The sequence below is a fragment of the Quercus robur genome, chromosome 9 (genome assembly GCF_932294415.1).
Source record: "Quercus robur chromosome 9, dhQueRobu3.1, whole genome shotgun sequence".
Lineage (NCBI taxonomy): Eukaryota > Viridiplantae > Streptophyta > Magnoliopsida > Fagales > Fagaceae > Quercus > Quercus robur.
Window position 1 is genome coordinate 51,557,870 of NC_065542.1, and position 10,028 is coordinate 51,567,897.

The following is a 10,028-nucleotide window of genomic DNA, read 5'->3' on the forward strand; positions in this document are numbered from 1 at the left end:
CTCCGAAAAGTTTAGAAAGGTCCAATCATATTGCTACGTGTCTAGGGATTGTTATTTTGTTTTATATTATTTTTTTGCTGTTTAATTCATGCTTGGGTGGCCTTTTCTGAATTGATACTTCATTAAGATTTTTTCTGAAAAAATTGGTGGTTGGTCGGAAAAACATAACCTTGCAAGTACAAGCCAGACCAGGCTTTGCTGTTACCAATTGTTTTACATAATTTTTAAAACATGTAAATTCAACACTATTCTAATATGCTCACCCTTTCTTCAGCTTGTTTTGTTTAACACAACTTTTAGAATTGCCTTCTTGAAGATTTTTCCTTTTTGTACAAAGGTATAAATCATTGTTTTAGCAGGTAAAACATATATATCGTATTCATTGAGGCATAACTCAATTCATTTTACCCTAGTAAATCTTGTTTAAATGTTAAATGAACAATTAAAAAAAAGGCTTTTTTAATGAGAGCCCTTATGCCCTTGTTAAGGAAGTTTTAAAAAGGTCACACTTCAATTCATTTTACCCTTGTAAATCTTGTTTGAATGCTAAATGAACAATTAAAAAAAAAAAGCTTTTTTAATGGAAGCCCTTATGCACTTGCTAAGGAGGTTTTAAAAAGGTCACACCTCCATTAGGACGTAGGAAAAACTAATAAATAAATACTTTTTAAATTGAAAGTACTTCTATAAAAAAAATAAAATAAAAAATCAATAGATTGCATTATAAAATCTAACCTTAACAAATATCTTAGAATACCCGTTAATTGGATCCTTCATTTGATCTAGTAACTTCTTGAATAGAAAAAAGTTTGAGATTTGTAGTGGTGACTTTTTACTAATTGCATAGCCACTCATTGTTTGAGGGAAAAAAAAATAGTAGAAGTAGTGAGAAGGAATTTACACAAGCCAAAACTCTATGATGTTGCATTAGATTTTCTAGTTTGCATTTTATCCGTGGACTTCTGAATTTTTGCCAGTTGCCACAATAATTGTTGGACTTGGGTCATTTTGATACCAAATTCTGAGTTTTTTGTTTTTTTATTGAAAGTTCCAGTTAAGAAATGCCGTTTGGTAGCAAAATTACCCGAATCCAACAATTATGGTGGCAACTAGCAAAAGTTTAGTAGTCCACAGATGAAATGCAAACTTTAAAATCCAATGTAGCATCACAGATTTTTGGCTTTTACAAACTCCTTTTCACTATGCTTCTACTATTATTTTTCTTTCTCAAATGATGGAAGGGAAACTAAACAATAGTAAAGTCACTACTGCAAAGTTTCACACTTTCTTTTTCAAAACTATATACCAAGTGAAAATGTAGATCAGTTAACATCTTCCATAGCAATGAGTAAGACATGAATCTTCTTATTAAGCTACTCAGAGTAGGGAATTTGCAGGTCAATTGTCACAATCAAATCCTGAAATCCATGTTCTTGATTGAACATAAAAAGCTTCGATTCTCCGCGAATTTCCCACCAAACGATAAGAATATAAGACCCTACCATTAAAGAATGTTGGGACAGATTTAAAGGACACAGTGGTTGTTTTGGGGGCACTACTATAATGATCACTAAGATAGATGTCTCTTATTGAGTAATATGCCACTATTTTATCACACATTTTCATTTGGGTCATTTTCTTTTTTACCTTAGGAAGAAGCTATGAAAGTTTCTAGGATTTCAACTTTGGTTGTTGTTTTCCTTTGTAAGGGAGAAAACACAGGCTGTGTTGAGGACCATCATTTGTTTCACCAACCATGAATTATTTCAAGCAGCACTCCAACTGTAAACGTGTTATTGTTTTTCTGCATTTCAAAGTTTCTCACAATCAAATACCAAAACTTTAATTTTTTTTCCCACCTAGGAAATTTTGCTAGGAAAGTTTCTAGTTGCATCACCATCTTACCTGTTATCCTCTTTAGTAAATTGGATTTGTGGAAAGTTTTTTTCTTTCTTTCAACATTTTCAAGTCATGTACGAGTCATACAAAATCCAAGGGACATATTGCTTTCCAGATATGAGCTCAACATGTAATTAAGACGCGTTCCTCTGGGTCCCACCTGCATAGAGGACCTTCTGAGTCCTTTGATTTGAGTAAGTTTTCCATCCTGTTGAAGTAAGCCCCTTGTGGTCAAACATGTGATACAATGAACTTCACAACAAAGAGCAAATTCTTGAACCAATTATAAATAATAATAAAACTTTTCCTTATTTTAAATATAGGACTCTTCTACTAGCTGTGTCACAGTTGACACCAGGAAATTCCAACGCCTGCCTGGTTAAATATATCAGATGGCTTGTATTGTCAAAATTTCTAGAGTTTGGCACTTTAATTATGTTTCATATGTCAGAAGTGAATAAAATCAAAGATCCTTTCTATAGGCATGTTCACCGTTCACACATTTTAGAAATATTCAGTACACTTAATGGATTACACTCTCCTCTCATATAAAAGTAGATCTCATATACGAAACTTACATATAGGGTCTACTTTTATGTAAGAGGAGTGTGTAGTACACCAAGTACACTGAATAATTTCATTACATTTTTACGGGGAAAATAAGGTAACATAAGTTGTCACTAACTACATTGATCATAAATTTTGGCTAACATTAAATTATTTCACTATAGAAAAACTTGTGGCTATAATCATACCAGTACTCACATCAGAATTTAAATTCTTAAGCAGTTTTCATGTTGCAACCTTTTTATTCCGAGTATAAAAAGCTTGTGTTGTTGATAGTTTCATGTGAATATCTACGATATAAACCATGGAGACTATCATTTCCCTCTTGAAGAAAATGACTTAAAGTAACATCTCTAAAAACAAGTAACCATTGTGTTAGTAGCCATAAACACCATCAGAATATTTCATCACAAAGTATTTGGAATGAGGAAAAATCAGATAAATGAAAATTTCGAAGTAAAAGGATTGGGAAAAACTGCCTTGTATGAAGGTTTAGATATAAGGACCCCAATACTTGCATTGAACCAACCATCTGTGACATTTATCTTCATCATCAGCACACATTTACAATGCACTTTTTACATAGAAGTCGGATATGACACAGGGCATCGATAGAGGCTGATATAGGCTTTCAAGTAGAAACAAATTTCAATGGCTAATTCACCAAAGCAATGTAGCCCAAATGATTGGAATTTAGCTACTAATATGAATCATCAAATTAGCAATAGAACAAAATGATTAAACATTGATAATAATGAACCAGTATTATATGGAATAAAAACAAGATCTTTTAAATGATATGTTAGATGCTTGGTCCCATATCATTCATAAGCCAAGAGAGAGAGAGAGTATAGTTGACTTTAATAGGTGCATGATAGGCATTTTAAGTTGATGTTTGATTGTAATTAATTAACAACTATGATAAATTATTGATAGGATTTAAACTTATATCACCTACTCTAATACTAAAATCAATTACTGATTGTCCCAAAAACTTAAATTATTAAATTTAATCATTTGACTGATATTTTTTACATCTTATACCGTTATAAAGTAGCAAAGTTATTCTTTTACCTTCCTATATTGTTTTTTAAATGCTACTAATTATTTTGAAAGCCTATCAACTTCGTGTTGTGTATCACATGCAAACATACAACTAAACATAAAAGATGGTAATAAAATTTGATGAGTTGTAGAATGTACAAAGTGTAGTACACCATTGCATGTGATCCATTGGATGATTTCATGGAGTTGACCACATCGATACAACGACTAGTCATCAATCAATATTCAATTCAAAACGAAACTCTGCATGCAAAAGGGAAGTATTCCAAGATGGACTAGCTGCTTCATTCAATCGTTTTCACTAACAGTAACATCCTTGGATGGTAGTACAAAAGTATTGTGGATACTTACTGCAATAAAAACAAGCCATAATAAAGCAAAGGAAAAACCAAATATTTAGAGTGGTCAATAAAAGCTCTTCGACATTCCATCTACACATATCACTAAATACAATGCTATTCATAAGCATTAGTCCAAATGACAGCAATGTATTCCAAATTTACAAAGAAACAACAATTTTTCTAGCCAAAAAAGGAAAAACATATTTTTCTGATTGCAACTAATTAGAATAAGGAATTCAAAGAAGTCAAATAGGTCTCAAATCATCATAGACCTATAATGAAATATAGGATCAATAAACATTTATCAAATTTGAAAAAGACCCAAAAAGAAATAGTTTGATATGCGTAGATCGGTAGATGAATAAGCATATTATGATACTATATTATAAAATTGATAAAAACTTTTATTTTCCTTTAAACATACTTCTCATGCCTACAACTTGGTTCAAGTTCAATTTATTTTGTATCCCCATATTTAAAAAGTTACATTTCATCCCAGAAAATTTAAAAGTTCATCCTTTCATTTATCTACAGTTAAAAGAATTGTATACATGCTAGATAAAACACTGGTGTAGTATGTTAGAAAATTGAATTGGCCTAAAATAGAGTTAATGACAGATGGACGGAATGGCAAAATTGATACTTTTAAAATATTCGCAAGTACAAAAATTATTGATCCATTCATAATAAAGTGATCTAATTTTAACCTGCTATCAACCTACTGTAACCCTCTCCTTTTTAGGCTTGGTACCAACTATGAACAAAAGAAAAGTAAAAAATTGATATTTAAACATTGTAAAGATGTGCAATAATTATTAATATCTAATCATTTTGATACTTTATAAGTATGGAGAATATAACAAGACAATATAATTTAACAATGGATTTGTCAAAAATTTTATCTAATATAAAATATTAAGTGGTGTAATATTGACAAAAATTATACCAAGTGTAACTTAAACCTAATTGTAGGGGTAAGGACCCAAGATCGCATATTGGGCCTTGGGCTTTATCCGAAGGGATAAACAGGTCCGAAGAGAAATTACTAATGATGAGGCATTCTCAGACCGAGACCTATAAGTGGAGAGCAAATGAGTGATTATCCGAGGAGTACATACTCCTCGAACTTAGTGAATATGGTTCAAAATATATAACCCAACAATTAAAGTGGCCTGCTGAGAAGGTTCAATGATAGAGACGTGTTTCATGGGCATGAGAGAAGGAAGAGAACCTAAAAATATCTAAGAGAAGGCTAACACCACCGCATTAAATGCACAACAGCTACTTTACTGGAGGCATTTATGTGGAGAAGACCTCTAAACAATGCCACATTGGCTACCGCAACTCACAGAGCGCTAAGGAAGGTGGCTGATAGGACAAGCACTCAAGTAGGGGTTCAAATAATTAACAAGTGGAGGGTAAAAATGACGCCAAAGAAGATATATAAGGTAGAAGACTCTTCATGGAGAGGGAATCGAAAAATAGAAAGAGAGAACACTGTAGCAATCAAAACTGTCTTAATATCCTACTGTGATCAATATACGATGATTGTGGCTTCCTCGGACTGAAAGTCCATTGATATCAACATCTCTTATCGGTGCTTGACTGCTATTTAGTCCAATACTAGCCGTTGTCCAATTTGCTAGGTCTTAGTTCTTAGGCCCATTCTTTACAAATTCATTGTATCAGGCTCATTAGACCAAGACTCCATACATTTTGAGCTTAGGCCCCAAATTGTGACCCTACACTAACATATATTAAAACTCATGTTGTAGCCTGTAGGTAGCTTATGCTTCCGCCATATAATTTTTTCTTTTGAGGGATTCTGGAATACAGAGCCTCAATACCTTTTGTCATTCAACTTATTTTGAGACTTGAACCAAAAAAAAAAAAATCTACAAGATGGGTGAGACGATTCAAAACACAAATTCTTCTCATTAAAAGAATCAAACAATGACACACTAAACTACAAGACTTTTAACATAAAACATCATTTTTAAACTGCTTCATAATGTGCATATTCATTATTCCACTCTCTATCTTTTCAACTCCCAAAATTTCACTGCCAACTTGTTTCACCTCTATCTCATATTATCTTCTCCTCTTTATATTCAAGTTTTAAAACATTTTATTGGATCATTATGTTTCCTTCAACAATAAAAATTTCTCTCAATCCTTTCTTTTTCTTTTTTGCGATTTTCAAGATGTGATCACAGTAGTGATATTGTAACAAAGGAGAAATCACGGGACTACATAGATAAACTTCCTGTAAATAATTTGAAGCAAAAGTGCGTTGGTAAACACCTAGTAAAAATACAGGTTGTACGATGCTGATATAATTCTTCGCATTCTCTGGCTAAGAAAGAAAAATGAAATTGTAGGCATTTCTTGTCATTATCTGGCATTTCAAAGTGTCTGAGAATCATGGACGGAGCCATCATTGGTGGGGGCAATGGCCTCCCAATTATTTTTTTATTTATTTTTAAATATTATTATATGTATGTGTACTAATTTTAGCAATTTTGTTCTATAAAATTACATTTTTTTCCTTAAACAATAGCATTGATTCTCTTAAGAGTAATACTATACTCACAAACATTTTTACAAATTGTTTTGGTAGCAAATTCTTATTGGTTCGCATATGAGCTCACTACTCACATCATTTTTTTTACTTACCAGTAACCACTTATCATATCAGTAATTTATAAAAAGTTTGTAGCTAGCATTTTAAATATAAAAAATATATATATATACAAGCTCAAAAAAATAGCTCAACAACAAAAATTACCAATAGTAAAACTAAAAAATATTAAGCTCAATAAACCAATGTTATCCAAAATAAACAACCCTACCCTTTAAAAAATTCTAAATAAAAATAATTTTGTTCTTACCCATACAAAAAAAGAAATCTCAATAGATTAGTAGTAGTTGAGTCAGAGGTTGAAACTGCTGCATTCAGCCAATAGTAAAACCACCCTCCCTAATTCAAAGTTCTATTTTCGTCTTTACTGTGAATGGAGTAATTATTAGGTTCTTTCAAAGTATAATGACGTGGTATTTCCTCCTCTCACGTTTATAGCGAAGTTCACTTAAAACATTGATAATGTGGCAAGAGTTTATGGAATAAGAACAAGATCTTCTAAATCATATGTTACACGCTTGGTCTCATATCATTTGTAAGCCAAGAACTTAGTCTACTAAAGTGTGCCAAGCACATCCCGGGGTGCTCTGCATGACAAGTGACAACCACCTGGTGACTTAGATTTGATACATCTCGTGCATAATAGAAGAGTTTTTTTTTTTTTTTTTTTAAATAAGATGTAATCTTTTAGAATATTTGACTATTCTCTTGGCCGTGTGTCCATCCCACGTACATTAAGTTATTATGGGAAGAAATTTCTTGGGAATGATCTTAAGATGTTAGCAAAAGGTTTTGAACTTAATGTGGCAAGAGTTTATGGAATAAGAACAAGATCTTCTAAATCATATGTTACACGCTTGGTCTCATATCATTTGTAAGCCAAGAACTTAGTCTACTAAAGTGTGCCAAGCACATCCCGGGGTGCTCTGCATGACAAGTGACAACCACCTGGTGACTTAGATTTGATACATCTCGTGCATAATAGAAGAGTTTTTTTTTTTTTTTTTAAATAAGATGTAATATTTTAGAATATTTGACTATTCTCTTGGCCGTGTGTCCATCCCACGTACATTAAGTTATTATGGGAAGAAATTTCTTGGGCATGATCTTAAGATGTTAGCAAAAGGTTTTGAACTGAGAATCTCGTAAATATCATGAACCTTAGGAATCACTAAATCGACCTCTTATGATAAAATACCAACTAGGTTCCAATTTAAGGGCACTTGTTTCTCAAAACTTTAAACTACTAAAAAATTATAAATTTAATCATTTAACTAATATTCTAGCTGTTCACACTGGCTACACAAGAACAAGTATATTCTTTGACCTTCATCATTGTTTAAATGGTACAGAATATTCTGATGGTCTGCTAATTAACATAATGTTTTGTACCACATTCAATGGCGTACTACAAGTAAAACATGATTGATTAGTCCTAGAATCAATGGACACTATAACCGACAATTATGAATACCTCTAGTAATTATTGTCCGGTCCTTTATAAAGCAGTGGGTAACGAAAATATATTGTTTTTTTCTTTTTTTGAGAATCGAAAATATATTGTTTAAAAGGCTGAATGAAGTAGATTGACAAAAGTTGACGAAATAAACCAGTATTTTGAGTGAGATGAGATGGAGAATTGACCTGAAATTATTCAATACTGTAAAGTTGTGATTTATAAATATGTATTCTGTTGGCTTTTATTCCGTGCCAAATTTGATTGTAATTTTATTTAATCTTTTGTACCCTGTATTTATTGTGGGATTTGATTGTAAGGGTTGTGTGATAGAGAGAGAGTGTGAAGACTCAAGCAATTGAAGCCAGAAGATTTCTCGCGGGTAGCTCGTGACTAAGCATCCCGCAAAGTAAAGCATGTGCCTTGCACATAACTGGAATGCGAAGAGTCAGTACAGATGGAGACAGCTGTGTTTCGCGAGTATCTCGCAGGTAAGGCCTTCCCGCGAGACACCCGCGAAACATTCTGTTCTGCCAGACTGTACTTTCTATACCTACACTATATATACCCACATTACCTACAAATATTAAGGAGTGCTTCTGAGAGAAAACCCTAGCCAAACACCTTGAGAGTTAGAGATTATCATACCCATATATCTCTACACATAAGCTTGTGAATTTCCTCAACTTCTATCTCTCCATTTCCATACTATTGAGAGGTTGATAGCCCAAACACTTACCACTCCCTTTCAGAGCGTCAAGTGAGGTTTGGTACTGCTAGGAAGCATTGGAAGAAGTCAAGGATGGCAAATGCAACATGGAGCTTGTTGCGGGATCTAGAGAGCTAGACAAGACACGGTTCCGAGAAGCCTTGTTGGAGTAGGAGCTTGGAGGGCTTAGGTACAGCGAGTAGATTAGGCTTAGAAGGTCTCTTACTAACCCATGTATCCCAACTGATTGTCTAGTGGATCGATTACCGCTTGGAGGGCGGTGAAGAGGTTTTTCGCTGAGTTTTTCGGTTTCCTCTTCGATAACACATCAACGTGTTATCTGTGTTTGCTTTCTTCTTCCCTACTCTTTTGCATTTCATTTTACTATTGTGATTATATGAATATGTGTTAGAGTAGCTTGTTTGTTTATCCGCACGCATTTACACTATTCCGTACTTAAAATTAAGTTAGTGTAAAATCTATCAAGCTGTAACTTTTATTTGGGGGTTTAAACAGTTCTTGTGTTTTTAACACATTTTCGAGCTTTCAATTGGTATCAGAGCGGGTACACTCACTGTGGTTTAAATACTTGAATGTGTTCCTTGACCCTTTGTGATGGACCGGTCACAATCTCTTAATGCCCCACCATTCTTTGATGGAGGCAACTATGCTTTTTGGAAGGTCCGAATGAGGGCTTTCTTGTGTGCTATAGATGAGTCCGTATGGGATTCTGTTGAGAATGGGTATGTTAAACCCACAGCTGCCAAGTCCAAATGGGACAAGGCAGCTCTTGCATTAGTTAATGCGAATAGTAAGGCCATTAATGCTATATTTTGTGGTGTGTCCCCTGATAAGTTTTACAGGATATCGCACGTGAAGATAGCTAACGAAGCTTGGACGATCCTTGAAACAACCTATGAGGGTACCAAGAAAGTCAAGGACATGAAACTTCAAATACTTACCACCAGATTTGAAGAACTTAAGATGGGAGATGATGAGGCTTTCGATTCTTTCTATGGAATGCTTAATGAGATTGTAATTGCCAAACTCAATCTCGGAGAGAAGATTGAAGATTCTAAAGTGGTGAGAAAGATTTTGAGGTCTTTACCGGAGAGTTTCCGAACAAAAGTCACAGCTATAGAAGAGAGTAAAGACTTGGATGAGATCAAAATCCAAGAGCTAATTGGATCTCTCCAAACATATGAGCTAGGACTGCCTTCTCATAAATCGAGCAAATCACTTGCTCTTAAAACCATCATCGAGAGAATGGACAACTCTTGCGAAGAGGATGATGTGGAGAAGGAAGTATCATTCCTTGCAAAAAACTTCCAAAAGTTTCTGAAGATGAAG